The following is a 26,582-nucleotide window of genomic DNA, read 5'->3' as shown; positions in this document are numbered from 1 at the left end:
TAGAAATACATGAAGGGGAGGAGTGATGTAGGAAAGTCACGCACTAAAGTTTTCATACCAATTTGATGCTTGACAACCACTGGACATCCCACATCGCATATAGAACTATGGGCCTACAAAGAATCAGCTTTTTAATCCATTGAGAGTAAAAACAATCCTAAAATAACCAGAATAGCAATTAGACGGGCAAATTTAGGAGAAGGAAAAGTAACTGTTTGGGTGGGAAAAGGATTAAAACTAAAGTAAAAAGTACAGTTTGCAGTAAAACTAGGGGGTTAGGTTTTGGTATGATGGTTGTTGGCTAGGGCTTAAGGAAAGTTTGAGTTAATGGACAATTTTATTTTGCACTGTAATCCATTACAAGTAACTGAAGATAGAAAGTATGAGGAGAACGCCCATATATGCATACAATAAAGGGAATTGACATGGACTAATTAGGATTGTAATGGCAGCTTACAAGGTGTAATGGTGAGACCTAAAGACAATATCTAAAAACACACAAAATTAGATCAAAACAGTCCTAGTTGAATTACAAAGTTTGGTGATGGTGAGACCTAAAGGGTTTAAAATTTTCTAATATTAAGAAAAGATTCAGTTTGAATTACCTCCAAGTTTAAACTTCAATTCTCTAGCTTTAATGGCTTTTACATCTGGCAGTCCATTAGTAACAGCAAATTTCCCTCCATAAGATTCGGTTACAATGAATAGAGGACTCTGTTGGAGGCTCTCATTCTTATAGAAAAGCTCCTTCAAAGGTTGTGTTGAGACTTGAGAGAGAGAAAGAGATAGAGAGAGGCAAAGATAAAACAAGAGATGAACAAAGCTCCAGACATCAGTTTTGGTTGTATCTACAATTCAAATTTCATCAATTCAAATTTAGCTTGTTTCTCAGCCAAATTTCGTCTATCCTCTTGTACAAGCAACACATTTGATGGGCATATATGTAAAAAAAAAAAAATAGTGTTCATGCATATAGAAGCATGAAATAGTGATGCCAGAATGGTGTCTTTTATGGAGTCTTATTTTTCTTTTTCTAATTGCTATAATTATCATAGGTTTTAGGTCTGAGTTGTTCTGTTATTCTACATTTCGATAGTTTCCAAAGCTGCTTCTGATTTGATTTCTTGTGTTGATAGTCAATTTATGATTGATTTTAGGCCTTCCCTTTTTATAGGTTATTAAGAAAGTTAGGGTACCATCATATGGCAAGGTGCTTATTGTGCTTAACTTCTCTTTATTTGTTTTAAGTGCACTTGACAAGCACATATACTTACTATAATTGTGATTTTGTTCCAATGCATGTTTAGGTGATGGCTGAGCAACAGAGTTCTGGGGATCCTAATGCATCATTGTCATCGTCATCTACAAGTACAACATTCGGTTTCTAGTTTTGAATACTTAATAATTAGGCTGATTGCATTAATTGGACAGCACATTAGTCACTAATACCGTCACATTTTTTAATTGTAGGTCGTAAGAGATGGCACACAAGAGGCCTTTCTATCAATGCAAGGACTAGCTCTACTAAGAAAGATTTGGAATTAGACAAGCATGACATTGTAGTTGGCACTAATGCAGCTGAGGCATCCACATACTTTGGACTACTTGCTAGGATCCCAACCCTACTACCATTAAACTATCCTGACTGGAGAAAGGTTCCGAATCATCATAAAGAAGATGCGTGGAAGAAAATTGAGGTATGGTGATATCCCATCTTATTTTCACGATAAAATTGACCTAATTTCAAAGGTAAGTATTGATTTTTTATTTGGGTTTAGACTTGTACTAATTGAATTTGTTTAATAGGAAAAATTTAATGTTTCGAAAGATGCCCAACGTGTTATTTTCATGAGAATGAGCCACTCATGGCGGGATTTCAAGGCGATTACGAAAAAGAGACAGAGAGAAAATATCCTAATTTTTATAATGCCCCCGCCCCTCTCGATCCCGTAGACATTTCAGTGATCAATGGGCGTACCTCATAGGGAAGTGGACATCGAGGACGACGGGTAATATATATATTTTTAAACAATGAATTGACCTAATTTTATTTTACTTAATTAAGTATGACACATATTTTAATGATGGGTTCGATATATGATAGGCAAAATCTATAGCTAACAAAAATAGGAGAGAGAACCAACAAGTGTCTCATACAACTGGCCGGAAGGGTTTCGCACAGGTAGCACACGAGATGGTAATTTTCTTATGCACATCTCATGAACATTTGGTAATATCATAAATGGATGTGATTATATTTGATCTAACTATCATATCTGCTTGTTCAGCGAGTTGAACACCCTGATGGTGCAGATCCTACTAGAGTGTAGGTATTTAAGAAAACCCACCAAAGGAGAGATGGCAGTTACATAAATCAGGTGACAAGAGATATCATAGTAAGTATTTGTCAAGATTAATAATGTTTATAAATTTTATGCATATTCTTGGGTATCTATTGGAATGTCCGTTGTTAACCTGTTATACATTGGTTTGTAGGATAAGTTTGACGAGAAATTGGAAGAATTGCCCCCAGAAATGAGAGAGATGAGTGTTGTCCAAAATGATCTTTTCGTGGAAGCATTTGGCGTTGATCCTCCAGGCCGAGTGCGCGGTGCAGGCCTAGGCGTAAAGCCGAGTACTCTTGGCTTTACACAAAGAAATATTGAGGAAAGACGGGAGAAATAAGAAAGACAAAGAGAATTTGCAATGATGAAGGAAGAAATTGTTGATTTGAAACGTGTTGTAGCTGATCTATCCCAAATACTTCGGGGTAGAGGTAGTTCAGAAAGTTCAACTCACTTATGTAAGTTATAAAATTATAAAATTTTGTTGGTTTTTTATTTTAATTTTTATTTGAAGTACTATATATATTGATTTTGCTCACCCATTCATTTGAACAGCTGATAATTGAGGTCATTGCATAAGTTGACTTATTTTTTGACCGTCTATCTGTACAGGTAAGCTTTCAGTACTGTCAAAATTTGAGTTTCATTTGAACTGTTGAATGGATAAGTTTTGAGTTTGATTTGGGTTCTTTTGATAGTCTTCTTCTCTACTTTTTATTTATTTATAGTGACTAATGATGATGTTGCTGGCTGTTACTAATTCTTCTACAGAGATACTTCTCTTTTTATTCTTTTTCCTTTGTAACGATGAATTGATGAAACTACATGGCTGTTGCATTGCTGCTACTTGCTTGCAACTCAATTGAAAATGAAAAATCCCAATTTGACCTTATTGGATTTGTTCATCAACTTGAACCTTGGAGATCTTTCATGCATGAAGGGTGTAACCTTATATGGATTCTCCTATATATACCTGGTTTTTCTATATAAATATCCTTTCATGTGTGAGATATTAATGTTGTAGTACTGGAACTGATACTTTGATGCAATTAAGTTTTCTGGGTTTTTGACATTAAGTTATGTTGGAGATCGATAGATATGATTGAGAGAGCTTCAGATCGAGTATATATGTATAATGCATACACTATTAGAGAGTCACAGACCAAGAAGCCAGCAACCATTACAGCTTCTTGAGTTGAGTCTGATCGAGTTGATGAGTGAGTGAGTGAGTGAGTGAGTGAGTGAATGGGAGAGATGATAAGATTCCAATACAGTAGTAGTAGAGCAAGTAGCAGCAATGCAGCTAGATTTCCGAGGATTCAAATTTTGGACAGCTTTTAGACACCCCTTCTAGGCAGGGCAGCAAGGATTAAAACTCTACTATGGGTAGGCAGACATGCCTTGTAGGAAGAGTGCTTGGGGCTGCAACAGCTCAAGGAGACACAGCAGTTGCAGAGCTGTCCGCGAAGCAACTTATTAAGTTAGGACCTGAAAATGATGATCTTCAGGTACAGTTAGCAAACATATAAGCAAATGCTGGCCGGTGGGATGACGTTGAAAGGTTACGAGGAAGAGAATATGCCAGGGGACCTCAAAAAAGCCCTAGGATAAGCTTGATTCAGGTTGTGCAATAGCAGTAAGCTAAGGTCCATTATCTGCACACCCATAGATAGAGTTCATGAGACCTTTGACTTCGACCCATCTCCTCATTCCTATTACTCTATTTTTTTTTTTTGGGGGGTACTAATTCCTATTACTCTTTCATGAGTTCAAAATATTTCAAGAATTCTGAAACAGTCAAGGACTGAGTCATTGCCCATTCGTCAGGTAAGTTCCCCACAACTTTCAAGCTGTCTTAGTTCCCCAACTTCCAAGCTGTCTTCTGGCTTCCAATCAACTCAGCTGATTCGTTCAGGCAATCCGTCAGATGCGTACCTAACTATATTTTGATCTGAGCAGCAGGAGTGTGTTAGTGGTTACCACATACTTGTTCCAGCTAAGATTAAATGATATTTAGAAGCAAATTACCAAAAGCGGGAATTTCCTAGATCTACTAGATTAAAAAAAAAATTACAAAATCAGTAGTAGTAAATTATGTTTTACATTCATAAGTTACTTGATTTAAAAAAATTTACCAAACCCCCACATGAGTAAAAAAAGTTAAATGAATAACCCAAAATACCCCAACATCCTTCTCTCTCCTCCTCCTCCTTCTCCCGACGGAACCAACCACTCCCTTAATCCCACTCCCCTGCAATCCCGCCCCGCCCTTCTCCTTTCAATAGCAGCCCTCTAATTTCTAATTAAAATGGTCTGTAAATCAATCAATGGGATCGCCTAGACCTAATGGGTTGATTCAAACCTGGAATAGCATTTATAGATAGGAATGGAGAGGCTTCGACTGGGACTGGTTCAACACAATCACAAGACATGGCAGGTTGGAAAGATGCAACAGTAGTGAGATTTGTAAAGACCAAGAATCATGGGTTTGAATCTTTTTTGGGAGGGGAATGATCTCCCACAGTCTCAGGTCTTTTGGGTTGGGGGGTTTAGAGTCGTATCAACTCGGTCCAACCCATGGTAATGCAAATAGCAGAAAAGAGCATTATTGAACCAGAAAAAAAAATAAAGAGTAGGAAGAACTAAGGTAGAAACATGGTGAAACAGAAGATTAAAGAGTAGGAAGAACAAAGAGCATTATTAGAATATTTATTTCTGATTTATCTTGAAAAAATTGTATGATCTGTGTTAGATTTGTTTTTTTGGACCTCCGGTTCATATTTCTCTTCGTATTTCAGTATTTGTGTGCATGTGTATGTAAATGCATTTATTTCCTTGATTTTCATTGAATCTAAAATCGCTAGGCATTTGGGTATTCTCAGCATTTTCTGATTGAAGCATGATTCTTGTCTCTATGTAAGCAATTCCAGGGTTTCAATAGGAAGTAATGCTACTTTTTAATGCTTACTTCTCCCTGAGACAAGCTTTAATTCAAGAAGGAACGATTAGAATGGGCAGAAAGGGGGGGTGTGCTCAGGTGTAGGGCAGCAAGGGGGGGTGTATGCTCAGGTGTAGGGCAGCAAGGGGGGGAGGGTGTGTGTGCTCAGTTGTAGGGCAGCAAGGGGGGGTATGTGCTTGGTTGTTCACAATATACAACCTGATGCATTTAAGAATTTTTCTTTTCCATTTCAGTAAGGGTGCATCCCTCATTCCATCATATTTACACTTGCATAACCCTTGTATTGACACTTGCATTTGAGCATTTTCATGGCATTTCTTGTATTTAATTTTGTAACTTTCTTCTTCAACCCACCCACAGTATTTTGTGAACTTATTAGTTATAGTAGATATATATAGGTTTTCCTTGATGAAGTAGGCCAAGAAGGGAAGTAATAATATCCAAGTACTACTGCCCTTGGGTGGTATACATATGATGGTAAAACATTGGCTATCTTATAAGGTTGTCGGCACCTTATGCTTTGCTACTTTTGATAATGGCTTCCATATTTAATGCTCTGAATTTACTTTTATGGAAACAACCCTTCTAAATCTTCTTTAGGTTTTTCTCATAGCAAGCTTTATTTTACACTTCTTGCAAAAAAAAGCTACTTCTGTTAGACCTGCCATATGCAAGCAAAAGTTTGCTGGATGGAAAGAAAAAATGAAAATCCCTATGACTTCTGAGCTCATACGCTGTTCCTACTTTCATATATTTTATTTTAATCTTATTCCAGTCATTAAAAATGTCATTCAATTGTAATTTATGTTGCCTGTGATTGCTGTGTTTTAAAGTTTGGTTTTAGACCTCAGTTCATATGTATTCTTCTCCATTCACTTCAGATCTCTTCTACCATTTCTTGTTAACCCATCCTGCTGCTTAACTCCATTGAAACCATAGGGCTGCTCGACCTTGAAATCAGCCCAGCTTACCCCTGGTTATTGAGATACTAACAGTCTCCTATTCTGCCCCCAACCAGTAAGGTTATCAAGCGGGTACTTAGTAAACTTCGATCAGCAGCCTTTTCAATATCTATTAAAGAAAAATCACAAATATGGTTTAAAAATTTTCTTATAATTGTTATGTTAAGCACCAATTAGTGTTGGTAAGTAAAGCTTAAAAATGTCTCCTATATCAGTATAGACTTCAAAAAGCAATCCAGTAGCTGAAATATGTTGGAAGGAATGTTCTTCTAACAGAATAATTAAAATTACTCAATTGCAGTCAATTAAGCCATATCTCCATCTTATAGTATAATTAACATTATTCAATTACTTCAATAGCAAACCACAAGGAAAGAAACAAACTGTGGTTTGAAATAGACAAGTCAGGAGGTAGTAATTAATTAGCCAGTTAAGAACATCTAGGAAAGTTGCACAATTCAAGGCTGAGTGTAGGCTTGAGTGTAAAGATCTGTCAAGAGGTTTTATTTATACAAGCCAGTGAAGGATGGTTGATTGGATTGTTTATCTGTCTCAATAATTTTTTGTTTACTTTGTTATTGGCACTTGTGCATACCTCTTGTCACCTTCAGTCTTACTAATTAGTTTATATTGCTATTTGATGGTTTTGTGTAGGATGGAGATGGTGTTCAGGTCTTGGAATTTCACTTTTGGGCTTGGTTTCCTCACTGGGAGTATGACTTTGGTGGCTTCAGAGATCCATGAATTGATATTATTTTCTTTGCTAATTGGCTTATGAATTTTGTATAGAAGGGGGTCTCTTTGTGTCTTTTAGCAGTATCGGAACCTTGGTACTATGGATTTTGTGTAGGAGGGGATCTTTTGTCTTTTTGCAATATCTGAACCTTAAAACTATGGATTTTGTGTAGGAGGGGATCTCCTCTTTTTGCAGTATCGGAACCTTAGTACTTTAGACACTGTTTTTATTTTATGTTTAATGGATAATTTACATAGTTCAATTTATCTTGTCATTAGTAAAACCATTATTTTGTGGGATTAATGTCTTCTATATGAAACAAGTGATCGAAAAGATTAATATGAATGAATGTGTATTATATATGAAATAGGTGGCAGGATGAATCTATTATATTTGAAACAAGTTAATGGATTAGATATAGAAGCTATTTTTGTAAAAAAAAAAAAACCATATTAGCGGCATTTTTATAAACGTCGGCAAAAATAAAAAGCGAGGACCCCAGTTACCGGCATTTATTGACAAATGCCGCAATATTAAGAAGTTGTTGTCTATGACGGCACTTTTATAAACATCGCTTTAGTATACTTATCCCGACATTTACTATAAACGTCGCAACAATTAGAAATTCAGTGCCTACCGCGGCACTTCCAAAAACGTCGTTGTAGGAAATCTTCCACGGCATTTATTAGAAAACGCCGCGATAAAGGCACACAGTCACTCCCAAAAAACGCCGTTGTACAAAAAGGCAGTACCTTCACCGACATTTCTGCGGCACAAAGTATAAATGCCGTCATATCATACGGCGGCGCTTTTTGGATCTATAGCGGCGCTTAAAAATGCCGTCGTAGAACCAATTTCTTGTAGTGTTTGTTGAAATAAATTGCACCTGGAGTTGACGTTTGGCTACACAGTCCAGCACGAAGTGAAAATCAATCTCCACATGCTTCGTGCGAGCGTGGAAGATCGGGTTAGCTGAGAGATACGTGGCACCTATGTTGTCGCACCATAACATAGGTGGACCGGATAGAGGAAAACCCAGCTCGCAAAAGAGAGATTGCACCCAAATCAACTCCGCAAAAGTATTTGTAAGAGATTTATACTCGGCCTCAGTGGACGAGCGGGCCACAGTGCGCTGCTTGCATGATGTCCAATAAATTAAATTAGGCCCAAGAAAAATAGTATATCCGCCCGTGGAGTTACGATCAACACTGTCCCCAGCCCAATTTACATCTGAAAATGCCTGTAGCGATCTAGCTGCGGATCGATCAAATAGTAGGCCGTGGGATTTTGTGCTTTTCAAATATCTCAAAATACGTTTCACAAGCTGCCAGTGCCCAATCGTTGGAGAATGCATGAATTGACACGCCCGATTGATAGCAAAAGAGACATCGGGCCATGTCAAAGTGACATATTGTAAGGCCCCCACAATCGATCTATAACCCGTAGGATTGGGCATTGCATCACCCCCTGAATCAAAATACTTTGTAGTGGCCATTGGAGTCAACACAGCTTTACATTCACTCATTCCAGCCCTATGCAATAGATCTGAAATGTATCATGATTGACATAATAGTAAACCATTCGAATGGGGCAGCACTTCAATGCCTAAGAAAAAATGCAAAGGGCCTAGATCCTTGATCGAAAATTCTTGAGAAAGCATTTGGAGAAGGGTGGTTACCTCTACAGTGTCGTTGCTGGTAACCAAAATATCATCCACATAGATAAGAATGTAACAAATGTGATGTCCACTGTGGCGAATAAAAAGAGAGGTGTCCGTTTTGGATCCCACAAATCCAAGTTGCAGCAGAAATTCAGACAACCTTTGGAACCACGCCCTTGGCGCCTGCTTGAGTCCATATAGCGACCGCTCAAGTTTACAAACATAGTTAGGACAGTTGGAGTCCACAAAGCTTGGACGTCGTGACATATAGACCTCCTCTTCAAGCCGACCATGGAGGAAGGCATTGTGGACATCCAACTGCCTAATGGGCCAACCCTAAAACACTACAATAGAAATCACACTGCGAATAGTAGTGGGCTTAACAACAGGGTTGAATGTCTCTCCATAGTCAAGACCCTGTTGTTGATGAAACCCCTTAGCAACCAGACGAGCTTTGTAGCGCTCAAGGCTTCCATCTGCTTTCCTTTTTATTCTGAACACCGACTTGCACCCTATTAAGTTTTGATTAGGCACAGGGCGAACCAATCTCCATGTTCCATTCCTGATTAGGGCATTATATTCTTCAGACATTGCAGCACGCCACTCCACAATTTTAGATGCCTGTGTAAAAGAAGTAGGCTCAATAGAAACATTAGATGCATTAGTAACCATCAAAGCACTAGATCGAGATGTAATCGGCTGGGTGATAGCATAGATGTCCTATAAAGGATGGTATCTAGCAGGTGGTGAAGGTGGTGAGGGAGAGGGGGATAGGTTCGGCTAGGGTAAGGGAGAGGGGGAGGCGTGAGACGGCTGTGGAGTGTAGGGTGGGGATGGTGGGGGCTGCGGTGAGGGTGGTGGTGTTGGATGTGGTGAGGGTGATGGTGAGGGCGTGCCATTAGTTGCATTTGGAATCACTCGAATAGGGGCAACACCCCATGGTGGAGAGGAGGATGACGCCGTGGGTGGTGGTGCACCAAGAATAGACCTAGAGAAAGGGAAAACACTTTCATCAAAATGAACATGACGAGCTATAAAGAATCGACCAATCGCTGGATCAAAGCAACGATACGCATGATGAGATGGACTGTATCCAAGAAAGACACAAGGAGATGAACGAAAATCCATTTTATGACGATTGTAAGGATGTAGATATGGGAAGCACAGACACCCAAAAACCCGTAAGAAATTATAATCCGGAATTTTATGAAAAATGAGCTGAAAAGGAGACACACCATTGGAAACCGGGGAAGGCATGCGATTAATTAAAAAAACTACTGTTTCAAACGCATAATGCTAATAAATATGAGGAACACTGCTTTGGGCAAGGAGTGTGAGCCCGGTCTCAACTATGTGACGATGCCTACGCTCCACACTCCCTTGTTGTTCATGGGTGTGAGGAGCAGACAGGCAATGGGAAATACCCAACTGGAGAAAGAGGATGGAAGAGTGCGAAACTCCCCACCCCAGTCAGTTTGGACCGATTTTATTTTTCTTTCAAATAACCTTTCAACAAGTGCTTTAAAATGTTGACAAGTGGAGAATACATCAGATTTGCGCAAGAGAGGATAAAACCAAACATACTTTGTATTATCATCCACAAAAATAATGTAATAACGATGACCATTACAAGAAGCAGTAGGGGATGGTCCCCAAACATCACTAAATATAAGATCAAGAGGGAATAAACTACGGCTGCCAATCAGAGGGAGAGACAGGCGACTGGCTTTACCCATCTGACAAGCACTACAAACTGTACTAGAACGAGAAGAAGAACAGTGTAAATTATTTAAACTGATCATAGAGCGAAGCAAATGGTCATGAGGATGTCCAAGACATTGATGCCAAAGATCAATGGAGCTAGAGACAGCAGTGTGCACAGACGGAGCAGAAGAAGGCAAACCCAACTCATATAGACCCCCTTTATTCGGACCAGACAACAGTATTGACTTGGTGACCTGGTCCTTCACAAGAAAATGAGACAGGTGAAATTCGAAATAAACATTATTGTCTCTAGCAAATTGATGAACAGAAAGCAAACGTTTGGAAATACTAGGAACATGTAAGATATTATTTAAAAATAAATGACGATTGGAAGAAGTAGAAATAGAAGAATGTCCAAGATGCTTAATTGGCAAACCCTTACCATTGCCGACATGTAGCTGGTCGGACCCATTGTAATCTTCATATTGGGAAAGGGAATGAAGGTCTAGTGTAACATGGTGAGTGGTACCCGAATCTGGATACCAAGGTAATGAATGAGATGGTGGTGGTGTGGGTAGCAATGGTGGATTGGGATGATATGTGGGATATGTATAATGGGTTGTAGGATAGGGGCCATTCGGTGGATAGGGTTGTGAAGGGTTAGGTGGGTATCCTTGGGGCCGATAAAAAAACCGATCTATGCTGTGATTGGTACGACGGCAAATTGTGCACCAAAAATGGCCATAATTCTGTCCTCCACGACCTCTACCACCACGAACTTGGCCAAAACGACCACCTCGACCACCACGGGTAGGAGAGGCAGCACTAGAATCACCAGTGGATGGAGCACGCTGAGCAGTATTTGTAGATGGAGATGATGGAGCAGCAGTAGGTGTCTCTGTGATTATAAGTTTGCTAAAAAATGACCCATTCAAAAACTCATGACTGAGAAGCATCGCATGGAGATCATCATATTCAATTGGATCCGTGCGAGTTAGAAGAGAGGACACCATGGGTCGAAACTCCTATTTGAGTCCACGAAAAATATGCAAATTAAATTATGTAGGCCAAAGAGGCTTCCCAGAAGCAGCGAGTTCAGCCGAAATAGCCTTCGCACGTTGAAGAAATTTGGAAATTGTCTCATCGGGCTTTTGCTCCAAATCTTGAAGTGCCATGGACAAAGACATAAGGTGACTTTCGGATGGTGCAGAGAAAGCAGGGCACAGTGTGGTCCAGATCTCACGACTGGTGCACTTGCCTAGTACAAGAGAGAAAACCTCTTCAGAGAGAGAGGCAAGCAACAAACTACGAATCATTGAATCTTGTCGACATCATTGAGCAACAGCTACAGGTTCAGTTGGGCAAGTCATGGTGCCATCAACATGGCCAAAAAGTCCAAGAACATCAAGAAAGGGCTCAACTTGGGTTTGCCAATACAAGAAATTCTTCGATGTCAATTTGAGAGATATGTAATGGTAAGCATTGGGAAAGGACGGTAAACTGGGCAACTCAGTGGAAGCCATACGAATGCCAAGAGCGATCACTATATTGACTCAAGTAGGCGCCAAGGGCGTGGTTCCAAAGGTTGTCTGAATTTCTGCTGCAACTTGGATTTGTGGGATCCAAAACGAACACCTCTCTTTTTATTCGCCGCAGTAGACGTCACATTTGTTACATTCTTATCTGTGTGGATGATATTTTGGTTACCAGCAACGAAACTGTAGAGGTAACCACCCTTCTCCAAATGCTTTCTCAGGAATTTTCGATCAAGGATCTAGGCCCTTTGCATTTTTTCTTGGGCATTGAAGTGCTGCCCCATTCGAATGGTTCACTATTATGTCAATCACGATACATTTTAGATCTGTTGCATAGGGCTGGAATGAGTGAATGTAAACCTGTGTCGACTCCAATATTGGCCACTACAAAGTATTCTGATTCAGGGGGTAATGCAATGCCCAATCCTACAGGTTATAGATCGATTGTGGGGGCCTTACAATATGTCACTCTGACACGGCCCGATGTCTCTTTTGTTGTCAATCGGGCGTGTCAGTTCATGCATTCTCCAACGATTGGGCACTGGTAGCTTGTGCAACGTATTTTGAGATATTTGAAAAGCATAAAATCCCACGGCCTACTGTTTGATAGATCCGTAGCTAGATCGCTACAGGCATTTTCAGATGCAGATTGGGCTGGGGACAGTGTTGATCGTAACTCCACGGGCGGATATACTATTTTTCTTGGGCCTAATTTAATTTCTTAGACATCATGCAAGCAGCGCACTGTGGCCCGCTCGTCCACTGAGGCCGAGTGTAAATCTCTTGCAGATGCTTTTGCGGAGTTGATTTGGGTGGAATCTCTCTTTTGCGAGCTGGATTTTCCTCTATCCGGTCCACCTATATTATGGTGCAACAACATAGGTGCCACGTATCTCTCGGCTAACCCGGTCTTCCACGCTCACACGAAGCATGTGGAGATTGATTTTCACTTCGTGCGGGACCGTGTAGCCAAACGTCAACTCCAGGTGCAATTTATTTCAGCAAAGGACCAGCTTGCAGACATATTTACTAAACCGCTCGGTACTGTGCGGTTTCAACTCATTCGAGACAAGCTGAAGATCCGGGTACCGGATTCTCCACCTTGAGGGGGTGTATCAAGGGTATATGAGTCTTTCTCTCTCAAGATTGCTTGTGCCTAAAATCTTGAGATATGCAATCACACTAAACATGGCAAGCCAAATCGTATATGTCACATGTGATATGGAATCATCTCTTGGATTGCAACTCAGTGGATCTCTGTCAACCTTCTATGTTGGAAGTTGTAAAATGGAATTCAATGCATTGAATTAATATCTCTCAAAGTGAGAGTATAAATATGAGTACATCAAGCAAATATTCACTATGTATTTACATGGAATGTAATCACATAAAATATAGAAAGTTGACAGAGATCCACTGAGCTGCCTTCCAAGAGATGATTCCATATCACATGTGACAAATACAATTTGACTTGCCATGTTTAGTGTGATTGCATATCTCAAGATTTTAGGCACAAGCAATCTTGAGAGAGAAAGACTCATATACCCTTGATACACCCCCTCAAGGTGGAGAATCCGGTACCCGGATCTTCTGCTTGTCTCGAATGAATTGAAACCACGCAGTACCGAGCGGTTTAGTAAATATGTCTACGAGCTGGTTCTTTGTTGAAATAAATTGCACCTGGAGTTGATGTTTGGCCACACGGTCCCGCACGAAGTGAAAATCAATCTCCACATTCTTCGTAGCCGAGAGATACGTGGCACCTATGCTGGCTGCATTGAATTGATATCTCTTAAGGTGAGAGTATAAATTTGAGTACATCAAGCAAATATTCACTATGTATTTACATGGAATGTAATCACATTAAATATAGAAAGTTGACAGAGATCCACTGAGCTGCCTTCCAAGAGATGATTCCATATCACATGTGACAGATACGATTTGGCTTGCCATGTTTAGTGTGATTGCATATCTCAAGATTTTAGGCACAAGCAATCTTGAGAGAGAAAGACTCATATACCCTTGATACCCCCTCACTCGGGTTGGGGGGAGGAAGAAGACCATCAGCCGAAACTAATGGCCTACCAGCCATCACCAAGAACAAACACCTAGAACCCCACTCTCAAAATCGCCAGAGCTTCTCTCTCCTCAAAAAAAATTTTCCTCCCAAATATCGATCTTAGTCGGTCTCATCCTCTTCAAAATCCTGGACTCTGAACTCTCCTTCTTCGAAGCCCTAAAACTACTCCGTGGTTTCTGAAACTGCAGCCTGGAAGGAAGTGATGACGGTGAAGAAGAAGTAGGAGACCCACAAGATGAAGCTAGAGATATGGCGTCAGAGGAAGAAGAAGTGTTGTTGCAGAAGAGAGAAGATGGTGGTAATACTACAGGATTGCTTGCAACGGCACAATACATCGTCCTTTTTTCTTTTGTTGTTGTTGTTCTTCTAGTTTCCTTCTCAGTTCGGATATGATTCCTCTATCTCAGTCAGGTTCGTTGCTTGGATTTTTGGGTTCCACTGAAAAGAGAGTAAAAGGGTTCTTGTTTTAAAAGGGACTTGAAGGCTCAAAGAGGTTTCGTATCTCTGTTAGTGGCGTAGGAGTAGTTTTCAGAAACGAGTTCTTTTACTAAATTAATTTTAAATTCGTTTTAATGGTCAAGGTCAATTGTGTTGTTGGTGCTGTAAACCTCGGCTAAATGAAGAGAAACCCACCAAAGCCAACCCAACAGAGAAACCTCTCAACTCAAATAAAGTCTCTATCTCAGCTTTTCTCTTCTTTATCTTGATCTGTTTTTCTGTGGTCCATTTTGATTTCTCTCCTGAAGAACACTTCCACAATACCAAATTTTGGTTCTTCCTTTCCAACGCCCTCATCCTTATCATCGTCGTCGATTCCGGTACCTTCTCTTCTTCCAAAAAAAAAAAAAATGATATCTATGAGGACTATTTGATGAACAGCAGAGCAAGGAATGCTTCATCATTCGTCCCTGCTAAAGTGCTAAGAGCATATCCTTCTCTTTATTGAAACAAAGCATGTCATTTATGAGGAACCCATCAAAAATAGAAAGCCAGAAGATGTCAAAGGCATTCAGAAAGTTTGGAAGAAAACACAACAGCTGCAAGCAGAGAGGAGGAAACCCATGTTGAAGATCATTGTGAATCAAAAGAAATTCGGCATTCGGTTTTGGTTTCAAACCTTGAAGCCTTCCAATGGTGGGAAGGAGGGAAGGAGATGAACAGAGAGAGAGGGAGAGGGAAAGTCGCAGTTTGAAACTAATCTCCCCCTTTCTGTGTTTTTTTTTCTTGCTAATTTCCACTGTTTTAGGTTTGGGTGCTACTCGGGTTAGTATAACCCGGTTGGCAAATCGGGTTGTGGTTCATGAAATGGTGCAAATCATTCTTGGCCATTAGATCTGTTTGTGCCACATGTCGCACAGTGAAGGTGGCATTGCCAGGAATTGCCGAAATAAAGAATTGGAGAGGATTAAAATCCATCTTTCACCATACAATAAATATAATTAAATTATTAAAAATTTACAAATATGGTAAAATTTACAGAAAATAAAAATTAGAGTATCACGAATCATGATTGTTCAATCTATGGAGAAGCCAAGAGGTACATTACATGCAAGTGATTATTATAGACCATAACTATTGTCTAAGGATAAAAAATGAAAGGGAGGGAAATGATCACTCTGCAAGTATTAGGCAACTCGATTCCAGGTATAGGATAGAGTAGGGCTGCAACAGGGTCAGGTCGGGCTTTTTAAAATCCTAGCCCAATCCTGAGTCCCCTTAGCTCTGCCCAGACCCGCCCTGACCCTAACTCAAGGCCTAAAACCCTGACCCTGACAGGCAAAGCCCAGCCCAAGCCTGCCCTAATTGGCCTTGATTGGGCCGGGCTTGGCCTATTGACCCTGACCCTGGCCCTGACCCTGACCCTGGCCCTGGCCCTAGCCCTGGCCCTGACCCTGACCCTGACCCTAGTCCTAGCCCTAACCCTGACCCTGACCCTGACCCTGATCCTGACCCTGCCCTAATAGACTATATGCTTTCATTGTATAGAGTGCAAACAGACTATATCTATAAGCCATGACCACGCATGCTTTCACACAAGCCATGACCACTCATGCTTTCACACAAGTAGGTTGCACTCTCTCATTTTATGATATAAAGTTATAAATTTTTCATTATCAAATAACAAAATGCATTACCTGTTAATTGGTATAGAAAAACAAATTTAATGAAAGTAAACCAAACTCCAACTGCTAATACTTTTATAACTACAACTATAACAATCAAATAATGAAAATTTCCAACAAAAAATGTTGTTGCTATCAAATGAATGATCAACATAATAGCAAATACAAACAATGACACTCACTCCAACTGCAAATTTTATCCCATTACTCACGACAAAGCTAATTAATATCAAACCTACTTGTCAACAGTTAATAAGTTATCTAGTTTTCACATTAAAAAAGTTCCATCAATATATTATCTCCAACAATAAACAAATATTTCAAGATAGATCGCATACAAAAGATGCCAAATTTTGACTCAATAATTCTACAAATGGGAAAGACTAAAGAGTATTCCCTTGAATGTAGAGATTTGCTTCTCTTTTATTTGGATTTCTTTTTTTGGACAAAATATTTTGCATCATGTTAGAATAATTGTCTCCATCTAAAAATTAATTAATTTGGTTTTTGCTTTGCATTGTAATGTTGTTTTGCATTTGTACTTAAGAGGTCAATTTTTTTTCTTGTGTCCCCCTCAAACCTCTAATACCTCTCAGTCACTCACTCTGTCAGCCTTTTATTTGTTCAATGAATTTACACATTAATCCTTCCCAATCCTGATTATAGATTATATAATATATATAATGTACTTAAAAGTCTAATTTATGAACCCTTGTTAGTTGTTATTTATTACATTAATAATTTCTTATATAACATAATATCATATTATCATTATACATAATCAAGTTCAAAATCAGGGTCTAGATCAGGGTCATCATCAAGACAAAGATCAGGGTCAAAATTAGGGTCAAGATCAGGGCCAAGATCAGGGCCAAGATCAAGGTCAAAATCAGGGTCAAAATCAGGGTCAAGTTCAGGGCCAAGTTCAGGGTCAAAATCAGGGCCAAACTCAGTGTAAAAAATCAGGGCCAAAAATCAAGGCCAAAATTAGGGTCGGGTTGACCCCAAGGCCTCAACCCGGACCCGACCCGACCCTGACTCAAGGCCAGGCAATTTTGACCCTAACCCACCCTCAAGGATAGAAATCGTTAGCCCAGGCCCTGTTCGGGCTCAGGGCGGGTTTGGGCCAACAGGGCCAAACTTGCACCCCTAGGATAGAGTGTATTGACCGGCATGGATAATGATACCAATTACTTTCAAGACTTCATGCATTCTTATGGCTTTTTGACTCAAGATTGAATCATTTGATCCATGATTCTAGGTTTATACTAAGGGTGTGCAACCATGTTAGGCTGGGATGAGCTTGATTTTCTTTTTTCTTTTTTCTTTTTTTCATCATTTTAATGTTGTCTTTACACAAGAAGGAAATAAAATAGTTTTCACTTAAATACAAACATTTTTTATATATTTAATTAATGGTTATTAAATGTAAAGGTTGCTCCATTTTGACCTAGTAAGTGGTCACGAGTTTGAGTCTCAAAACAGTTTCTTTGCAAAAGCAAGGATAAGGCTACATACATTATGACCCTTCCCAAACCTAGTAGTGACAAAAGCTTCGTGCACTTTTGTTGTTTTTTTTGGCTAAAAGTCAGTAGAGGAGTATATTAATAAGAATGAGAAAATAGAGAATACAATGAAAAGTGATTCACTTTTCCACCTTTGGCATGGCCATCAGCAGAAGGCAAAACACCACCAGAAAATTACAAGTTTAGCCAGAAATCCCAATAGTTTGTGAAACGGAATCTCGGTCTTAAAGAAGCATCCCAAGAGATGTTTGTATGTACAAAATCTGGAGCACCATTCCAAACCGCATTCGTCATGGAAGCAGTAGCATGCTCGGAGAGCTTATCCGCAACACAGTTTGCCTCACGGAAACAATGAGAAATCCTCCAACAAATCCCATCTAGGTATTTTTTTAAAGTATCACCATTTCTACTGAAAATTTTAGGAGAAGCCTCGTGCCTTGAATACACCCTTTTCTTTTATTAAATATAAATTATGATACTTTTTTTATATGAAAAATTATGATACTTAATGCATAGCCCTTATCTTGCTCAAATCTTTACTATAAATAGTTTGCTACACTAGGGATTTTTTTTCTTTCTTTTTTGAGTGGTAAACACTCATGAGGAGTACAACTGAAAATGGAAGGAAGTGGTATTACAGCTTCTTACAGTATTCCCAATAAATTGACTTTGACCACTTTAAGCAATTGCTTTATAATTACCAAATCAAGGGCAAAGCAACCTAATTAACTATTAAGGCGTTGCTACTATTCAGACTGTAGTACCAAATCAAAGACAACCTAACCTGGTCAGGTCGACTATTTTCATTTCTTAAATACAATTAATGTCAACAAATCATTAAAAATTAAAAATAGAAATTAGGAGAAAAAAAAAATTAGAGACTCACAAAAGCTATGAATATTGTTTGTTCTTGATGGAGAAAATGAGTTATAATTAAAGATGAAATTGATCGATAAGAAATAAACATAGCACTATTTACATTCGTATCTGATTAGTTTTCAAACGGATTCAGATAGTTTCTAGATATCATTTTTTTTATTACGAATTCCCCCAATGGATACGAATATGAACCGGATACTGATTTTTGACTATCCATATGGGTGACTAGCGATTACTATAAATTTTGGTTTCATACAGGCGAGTTGCAGCTTACAATCCGAACAAAGGATGCGATTTTGGAGTTAGCTCACCCTTGCAGGATCGTGAACTTTTTTCCCATCCATTGTAGTATGTGCGTCACCTAGGGCATGAGGGGCATGATGACTTGACGACATCTTTACCTTCCTCTAGCTTATCACCGATAGTTTATTCAGGGTGCCAAACTCAACGGTGGCCACTATACATAAGGGTTGCGCTCCGGCAGGTTCCCTTAACCATACTTTTTATGAGTCACTTGCTCATTCTTCAACAGGCACACGGTTAGAGCCCTAGTCTCCACCAACAACATGATAGCTTTCGGTTTAATGTTCTATTTCATGACCATTAACTCTATGCGTGCAGTTCCCTAGCTAGAAAACTTGTTATATCGAAATCGATTTGTTTTCTTTCCCTAAAACTTCTCTCTTTCCCTCTCTTTCCAATTTTTATCTAAACAAGAGATTAATACTTCCCTTAAAATTTGTTCAAAGTTGGGGGTGGAGTAGGGTCGAAATTGACTCACTCAATGCCTTTGAAATAAAAAGACAGTGATTTAAGTAAGAACATGACAGGTTCTCTGAATCATGACCAATTTGGACCAAGCGCCGAATATAGGGTATAAGGACCTTGTGTCATACTTGGGCTTGAGATTGAGTCCCAACCTCATCCAATATATGAGCCAAGTTGGGCTTTGAGCCTATCCCTCTTATTAGCCTAATTATCTCGTAGGTGCCGATTAGTATTTCATTATTAAATAGTTTGTCTTGGATACGAAACTCTATTTAAAAAATGGGAAGGTTATTCGTATAAGGAAAATTCTTTCATCAACTCCGTCAAATAGATGAGGTAGAGATATTTATGTCATTTTGGATGGATATTTATGTCAATCTAACTGCATTTAATATCGGTTGTACACATGCACAGCCATGTCTAAAATTTGTTTGTATATATATATGATAATCAGATGTGAAATTTCAACTCTATTTTCAATCATATATCCTTCCAGATTTGTCTTCGATAGTTTGTGCTTCACCTTGTAGTCCTAAAATTTTCTAATGCTTTATTTATGCTCAATTCAAATCAAATCTTGACCAACTTGATATATGATAAGGGACTTGAGTGGATCTCTCAGAACAACATTTCTACCACATTAGACATGTTACGTACATGGCAGAAATACTATGCTTCTCACATGAGAAACCCATCTAGACGAGACAATCCATCCCCAAAAAAAAAAAAATAGTATGTAAAAGTTTACCTAAACCCTATAATCTATCCCCAAAACAAAAGATGAAAATTAATTAAATCAATAAGAAAAGAGAACGTCACCAGATCGGGCAGTACACGCCACCCTTGCGCCCGAAGATAGGGGCATATGAAATGGCCACATGCACCCCCTTTGAACCCTGGATGATCAAGGTGTGGTGGTCTTCTTGCACGCCTCTGTGTCAGAGCACAGAGGCGGCTTATCTGGCGCGACCAAGTGGCATTATTTCTCCCAAATCAATATTTAACATGGGTGAATAGTGGGTGGCAAGATTCCATACCTTTAGAATGGAGGCATTCTACGAAAATATAAAATTTTCTGAAAAGTGTTCCAACTTTCAATTCTACCCATTCCAAAAAATGAAAAAGAAAAATATTCTCAGGCGCAAACTGTGCCCAGACACATGGGGTAGGCTAAATGACTGCCCCTCCCCATGTGTCTGGGTGCAGACTACGCCCTCGTGCGCTGCAATACAGAGAACATCGCCCAAAAACACTTATCAAAACAATAGTTCAGACGGTTGAATCGTTTTTAAAGTAATCGGAATTTTAGATCAGGTGAAGTATTTGATTTGAATCGAAATTGGCGACATCTGATTTGTGAATCATCTTTTGATTTGCCTTAACTTTATATTTGATCGTTTTTATTTTTATCACTTCTTTTAGTCCTGGATTTAGTAATAGGTATGCATCAGTTTCGGCCTGGTCAATTCCGGATCGGTTTAGGAAAAATTTAAGGGTAAATTAATAAAAGAAATGGTATCAAAATCTTGGAGGCAAAATCACCCATTCTAATCCAATACAATCCATATCAATCATTATTAATATCGATTATGAGCTATTAGTCTTTTTTTTTTTTTTTTTGGATATGTTCTTTAACGCGTGGGGCTCCTCTGTAGCGCGACACAGTGTGTAGCGCACATCCAATGGGCTGCAATACTTGGACACGCAGCCCAACACCTAGGCACACAGCCCAACACCGTTGAGTGCCCAAACATTACAGCCCATTGGATGTACGCAACTGTGTCGCGCTATAGAGGACCCAAGTCCATTCTTTAATAGTCTTACCATGGCGAAATCAATGAAACAAACTTTTAGAGTTTATAAGTACGTTGAATAAAAATCTTTCAAAAGAAACATAAATTTTGAAAAAACAAAAATGTTTGGGCAAATATCATCCCCCACCCTCTAAGTATCCATAATATCAATCCAGTACTCAAGTTTTAAATAATGATAATGCTCTCCTCTTCTTTCCCACGATTCTATCAACCGTAGCTTAAAAAACACCATTAAGTAATGATGTGGCATATACAAAATTTCTAAAACCCCAAAATACCCTTAACCCAACAACCCAACCCTAACCTAACATTCTCCCTCCTCTCTCAGTCCTCCCCATCCCTCGTTTATCTTTCTTTCTTCTCCGGCGAACACCACCACCATCACACCTGCAACTCTTCTTCTCCGGCAAAACCAGTGAAAGAATCACAGAAATTATAAGTCTCTCTATTGGTCAATCCATGCCATGATAATTTTTTCAAAAGCTATCCTGCTTTTGTTTTTTCATCTTAGAATTCATGTTCTCAATTGAATCAACCTCATTAGTTTACATTTTAAAGAGCATCGTATGCGCCCTAAAACCTTGAGGTTTGCATGCCCAACAACCTCATCACAAAATCTGAAACCAATGGTTTCCCATTTTGCATCGAAACGGGGGAGGGCGTGAGAATATCAACCAAGACTTAGAAAATGATAAATCTATATAACCCAATTCAGATCAATGCAAGCGAAAGCAACAAACACCAGTTTTCAAAGATTTCAAAAAATGCTATAGATCTTTCTCACATTAAGAGAATCTTACTCGAGTAAATTCCTGCATAAATTATCATTGATTCACAGCTCTCGGAATTACTTCGGTAGGGCTTATGCTTCTCTTTAACAGCACTGCTTCTGACACCCGGGTAAGTAATCGAAGAGGTGTTAATCCAAACAAAGTTGAAAAACCAACCTCAAAAGCGAAAGAAAGAAAAGATCTGAGAGTTGCTGGAAGTGAGGACTCTGAATTGTGCTTCGGTTTCGGGCAAGGGTTTGGGTTTGAAGATTCGAACAGAAACAAGCCTCGGAGCCACCTTCAATAGCGAGAACTTGAAGGCGTCTTTGTCCAAGGGACTGTGCAAGAAAAGATCTGAATTGTTGTACACCTTCAGAACCTTATCTATGATCGAAGGCCCCGTGAGCTCGAACCTCCTGGCTCCACCTACTAGACAGATCGCGATTTTTGACCGGCCAACCCCTTTTTCCTCTTCCTCCTCTTCATCTGCTCCGCCGATTCTCTGGGATTGGGGGATGAAATCGGAGACAAAGGTGGAGGAGTGACGAATGGGAGCGAGGATTGAGGTGCTTGAGGAGAAAGAAAGGATTTGAGAGGATTGTGATTCTTTCCCTGGTTTCGCCAGAGAAGAAGAGTTGCAGGTGTGACGGTGATGGTGTTCGCCGGAGAACAAAGAAAGAGAAACGAGGGATGGGAAGGAGTGAGAGAGGAGAGAGAATGTCAAGTTAGGTTAGGGTTGGGTTGGGTTAAGGGTATTTTGGGGTTTTAGAAATTTTGTACATGCCACATCATCACTTAATGGCGTTCTTTAACAGTTAAGGTACGATTGATAGAATCTTGGGAAGATAGGGGAGGGAGTAATCATTTTTGAAAACTTGGGTACTGGATTGATATTAAGCAAACTTAGAGAAGAGGGGGATGATATTTTCCCAAAATGTTTTTATTTCTATTCCAATTTTTAAGGCATAAATAATTAAAGAGAAAAAGAATATTAACTGATTGCGTGGCCCTTGTGCTCAGGCATAGCCTTTAAAATGACTACTCCACCCCTATAAAATGAAAAATCCCTTGATTAATGCTCTTATATATGCTCCGATTGTCCCCACATTGGTGTAGGAACCAGACAACGGGGTAGTGTTCTTTTTTCCATAAATCAAATATGGGGTAATCACTATCGCTCCCCTATACTCAACCTAAATTTACTAATACATCCCTACTCGGACTTGTTCTTTCAGGTTGAGTATAGGAGAGTGAAAGTAAATGCCCCCATCAAAATATCTTATGTTCGATCTTATACTATTATATTTTTTGGGACAATATTCTCTGCACTGGAAGCGCAGGATGCACCCAAATACATGGGGGTGGGTGAAATGACTGCCCTGCCCCCCTAATGATCGAAATGGTTGTCCCATCTCGCCCCATATGTCTGGGCATAGCCTACGGCCCCGTGCACTCCCAGACAAAGAACATCGCCCCCTTTTTTTTGGGTAAAAGATCATATATTACTTGAACCTAATGAAAATGGATGACATGATCCCAAACCTTTTGAGCCGAGAGAGGGATTAGGATCGTCTCCAGAGAGCAGGGAATTGCCAGGGCGCTGCCAGCCGTTGGGCTGTGTTGCACACATCCCTAGGCATGCACCGAGATGTGTGCGACACAGCTCAGCTGTTAGATGCCCCCTAGCAACACCCAGACGCATGCCTCCCTGGAGGCGAGCTCAATTCCCGAGAGAGTCTTACGAAAATTTATAAATTTCCGGAGGAAACCATTGACGAAACCGACAACGAACGGAGTTGACATTGAGAGTAAAGGCAGTGACTTCAAGAAAACAAAACACAGGTTAATTGCCTTTGATCGTCATAAAACGGTTGGATGAGTCATGCAATAATGAACCAAGTTGGGCTTTAAGCCTGTCCCTCTTATTAATTAACCTAATTTTCATGTAGTTGCCGATTAGAACCTTATTATTAAATAGTTTGGAAAAAGAGTGTTATAGTCACTCACATTTAAAATGGTTTCCTATATATGGCAATAATGATTTCTGACCATTGGATATTTTGAAAATCGTTATAATTTATAGGATCGAGTTTTCCTCCACCCACGATAAATTTCGTAGTACCAAGTTTCTTATAAATGACAATAATGATTGCTAACCATTAGATATTTAAGGAATCATTAAAATTCATAGAACCGAGTTTCCCTCCACCCAGAATAAAGGAGAGGGAGAGGGCGAAAATGGATATTGGGAGGGTATTTTGGAATATACCAAAATCCTAAGAGGGGTTTGTAATCCCTAGGATGGTGTGGATGAACCATCCTCTATGGATGGAAGAAAACTTTGTCCAAATTCATATGTTAAATTTTAAACTTAATTTCAATCATACTTTTCCACGTAAGGGTGTCAATCGGTCTGGTTTTGATGCAATTTATATTTTGACAAGATGCAAATTAAAATCGAACCTAATAGAAATCATCTAAAATCAGAATTATTTTGCATCTGATTTGGTTAATCAATTTCTATTTGGTTTTCATTATTCGGTCCACATTAATTTATATTCAGTTTGTATTGTCGACTTTGAAAAACGATTTGCAATTCCAAAATTATTAGTACCATGAACATATTGGTCATTCAATAAACAATTAAAACAGTTCATAATCTTAACCGTTGGATATAGAATTACAAATATGACTCAATTGAACATAAGCCCAGGATATAGAGTTACAAATATGGCTCAATTGAACTTAAGCCTTTCCCCACCTAAATCGAATTGGATACACAATTTTGCATAAGAATTTATTATGAATCACATTTATGGTCAAAAGATACATATTTATAAAAGATGAAAACATAACTAAACCAGAAAGAGAACCTATAAAATCATAATTGAATAATTTTTTTGTGGTCATTCGGTTTAATCATAAACAGTTGATTTCGATTCCATTTTCACATTTTTTTACTTTGACGTCTATCTTCGATAGTTTGTGCTTAACCTTGTTAGTCCTAAAATTTGCTAATGTTTTACTTATGTTCAAGTTTGACCAACTTGATATGTGAGTAAGGGACTTGGAGTTATCACTTTGAAAATTTCTACCTCACTAGGCATGACTCTGCATTAGCACAGGGCCAATGAGAGCTTGTGTGGGGGCATCCAACAAGGGTGAAAATTTTCATTTCACACGAGGTGGGGACGATCATTTTGTCCTTTCTATGTCTAAAAGCAGATGCCACATAGTTTGGCATTATTTTTTTTATGTAAATTAAATAAAAACTTCAAAAAAATCATAAATGTTGAAGAATTTTCATTTCCTAACTCCTAAGGCATAAATAAATCATGGGAAAGATTCTTTGGGCGTTGATGTAGGATACACAAACACCTTTGTGCCTATTTTTCTCCTCCTCACATGAAGGCCTTAATTGATAACAATTTCCCTCTCAATTTGTTGATTCCAGGTGGCATTACTCTTTTTTTTTATTCCATGTTTTTTTCAGAGAAAAATCACCGCTTGGTAAACTTTTCTGGAATTGGTTTTAGATTAGATTTAGAATAGAATTAGCGGTTGGTATGCAACTGATAAAATCACTCCAATCTCTACATTGATAATTACTGAAATGTTATTGTGAAAAACAGCAAAAGCCATTTTTTAAGTTTCTAACCTAAGAAGAACGAATTGTGATGCGTGGAGATATTCACCGAGAATATAGCCAATCCAAATCCTCTTTTAGCTATCAAACTAATATAGCCATCCAATTTGTGGTGCTTAATTTGAGGTAGAATTACATAGCTTAAAAGATAATCTATTCATGTTACTAACGGTGAATCACTCCAATCTTCATAGGACCTTTAATCCAATTCAACCACCAAATTAACCTAACGGGTTTTGAAGCAATTTGGGGTTACAGTCTTACAGATATCCTTAATTAGTCAATTCAAAATTAAACCTAGCGGTTAATCATTTGAAAGGGATTACTAGGGGTGTAAGTTTGGCTCTGGCCCATCTTGAGCCCGAATAGAGCTTGGGCTGGAATTTTCAATCCTAACGGCGGGTTAGGGTTGAATTTTTCAGGCCCTGGGTCAAGGTCGGAGTGGGCCAGGGTTGAGGCCTCGGGTTAAGCCCAGCCCGGCCCGATCCTGTGTTAAGTTATGTTGTATAATTTATTGCTTATATTTTGTAATTTTTATTTAATATCTGAGTATATATTGATTTAACAAAAAAATGCTAATTATCTATTAAATGAAAATATTTACAATTTTAAGATTAGACCAAGTTTTTTAACCCAAATAAAAGTCTAATAGTCAATTGAGTATGAAACAAACCAATACCCAATCATATGTGTCTTATTTTTTTAATGTATAGGACAACGTAAATGGCAAAAACGCAGAGCAAGTTTGGACCAACCAGGCTCTAGCAAAAAACAAGGCCAATCAATGCAAACCTGGCCCAACCAGGCCCGAACAGGGTCAATCAGGGCCAGGCTGAACCCGGCAAGATTGGGCCTGCGCTGAGATATCTCAGCCCGACTTAGGGCCGGGATGGGTTTGGGTTGAGCTAAGAGGTCTCAGGATTGGCCTAGGGTTTTAAAAAACCCGGCCCAACCCAAACCTGTTTCACCCCTAGAGATTACCCAACCCCCAAATTGAACATGTCAATATTCACTCCATGGGTTTCGGCTCACGCCCACAATGAAAATGCACACCATCCTGAGCTTAAATCCCCAC

The 26,582-nt window shown here is 39.1% G+C and overlaps 1 long non-coding RNA gene across 1 annotated transcript; it reads left to right on the top strand.

The window, feature by feature from the left end:
* The first annotated feature begins 14,775 nt into the window (after positions 1 to 14,775).
* LOC122648014 lies at positions 14,776 to 24,550 on the top strand. The gene is made up of 3 exons (XR_006331004.1): positions 14,776 to 14,897; positions 17,202 to 17,206; positions 24,540 to 24,550. It is a non-coding gene; the product is annotated as an uncharacterized LOC122648014 (long non-coding RNA).
* Positions 24,551 to 26,582: the final 2,032 nt, after the last annotated feature.

The sequence above is a fragment of the Telopea speciosissima genome, chromosome 1 (genome assembly GCF_018873765.1).
Source record: "Telopea speciosissima isolate NSW1024214 ecotype Mountain lineage chromosome 1, Tspe_v1, whole genome shotgun sequence".
Classification (NCBI taxonomy): Eukaryota; Viridiplantae; Streptophyta; class Magnoliopsida; order Proteales; family Proteaceae; genus Telopea; species Telopea speciosissima.
Note: the sequence above shows the minus strand (reverse complement) of the source record. Positions and strands in the feature narration are given on the sequence as shown.